The 1,797-nt window shown below is 31.3% G+C and overlaps 1 long non-coding RNA gene across 1 annotated transcript; it reads left to right on the top strand.

Annotated features, from left to right (window-relative positions):
- Positions 1-225: 225 nt before the first annotated feature.
- Positions 226-1,556, top strand: LOC116404072. Its single transcript, XR_004217013.1, has 2 exons — positions 226-632; positions 1,284-1,556. It is a non-coding gene; the product is annotated as an uncharacterized LOC116404072 (long non-coding RNA).
- The last annotated feature ends 241 nt before the right edge of the window (positions 1,557-1,797 follow it).

The following is a 1,797-nucleotide window of genomic DNA, read 5'->3' as shown; positions in this document are numbered from 1 at the left end:
TCCTATTAATTGACGTGGTCTAGGTCTAGGTCTATATATGTGTTTCTATTTGTTATATTTATAACTAAAAATAATCGGTTGAAAATGTCAAAGATATAATTTGTGTAATGGCAATTTTGTAAACTACAAATGAGATCTTCCACATTGGTAGGGCTTTAACGTGAAAGGCATTTTAAGCCATAAGAGGAAGTTAAATTAGTCAAAAAAAATGTGAGGTGATCAAGGGAAGCGTGGCAGTGTGTCATCGTGAGTCATTCGTTTTTCGATAGTATCGCCATGAATATTGTTTCATCCTCAATTCGATTTGTGGTTTTGATGAAGAGTACTTAATTTTATTTTTCTCTCTATAGTTAATTTTACTCAATCTTATTTTCTATAAAATCAAGCGCTTAACCATATATAAATTTGAACCATAACAAAAAGAAGAAAAAACATAAGAAGAAATTGAAATTGAGAAAAAATGAAATCATTTGTAATTTGCTTGATTATCCTTAGCTTATGTGGTGGAGGATCCACATCAACCCTTACGAATTCCGCTACGAATGCCAACCCTGAGGATGCTGCTCGTCAATTTTGCAACCTTGGTTGTGCCGCTTCTCTCTGCAGCCAAATTTCCACCCCGAAAAACCCGAGTGAGTTAATTTCTAGTACTCTTGGAGTACCTATTTTATTCTTTTACATTGTTGGACCAAGTTAATATATCTATTTTATTCCTTTAAGATTTTTTTGGTTTCTGATGTGTCAATCTAAATGCTATTCTGAGAGATCTTTGCTCTGGTTCTTTTCTTCTATGAGCTTCCATAATATTGTCCCTTTCACATAGTTGTTTTGACTATATCTAAGAATGTCACATTCTAGTTGAGATATTCTGCTCGACTCTCTGATTGACACTATCCTTTCTTTTTTATCAAAAAAAAAAAAAAAAAAAAAGAGCTTTTAGGTCCTTTGGTGTTAATTTTGATATTTCTTTTGTATTTTAAGCACTAATAGTGGTGTTGGCAAACATTTTCATAATGAGGATAATTCGTTGGGGAAGACATCGTTTGCTTACATGCATTGAGCATGAAATGGCATTAGAGGTTATCCTAGTCATGACTAACATTCAATTAGAGTAGTATTCATATACAAAAATTTTATCTGGATCAAACTCACAATCATTGAGAGTTTAGTAGCAGTATTCATATATATACTAAAATTTGGTCGCTTACTTTAATAATTTTCTCTAGTTTTGATGGGTGCTTATCCTTCTTTTAATTATTTTTTTTTCTTTATGAAATTGGCAGACCTGGAAAAATCAGAGAGTTGTTATAAAGGATGTTATCAAACTTGCATGAAGTAGCGATGCTAACAAAAGGAATATGAAGTATGGTGAGAGGAGAAAGGAACCGTGATTGACTTTTCAAGATAAACATACCATATACGAATAATAAAACCATTGGCTTAAAAGCCTATTATTTCATATTTAAACACATTTTTTGTTTTGATGTAAATGTAGATTCATGCTTTTGAATGTAGTTGATTATGAGCAATAAAAAACATCATTGTTTCTCTTTTTATGCTATGCGAGAATGGAATGTTTTGTCACAATTTTTGTTTTAGTGTAGATTAAGTGTGTCTGTTTGCGTTGGAATTAGTGATTAATGGTTAATAATCTCACAAATAAATTTTATTTCGTTAATTCGAAAATACTTCGAAGGCACCAATTATCTTTTTGAAGATTTTAATGACTTACTCTCGGTCCACCTTACAATTGATAAACGAAAAGTTAATCTTAATTTGAATAAGTGTGTTGTATCG

Source organism: Cucumis sativus, chromosome 5, assembly GCF_000004075.3.
Source record: "Cucumis sativus cultivar 9930 chromosome 5, Cucumber_9930_V3, whole genome shotgun sequence".
Taxonomy (NCBI): Eukaryota; Viridiplantae; Streptophyta; class Magnoliopsida; order Cucurbitales; family Cucurbitaceae; genus Cucumis; species Cucumis sativus.
This window is presented reverse-complemented; position numbering and strand designations above follow the sequence as displayed.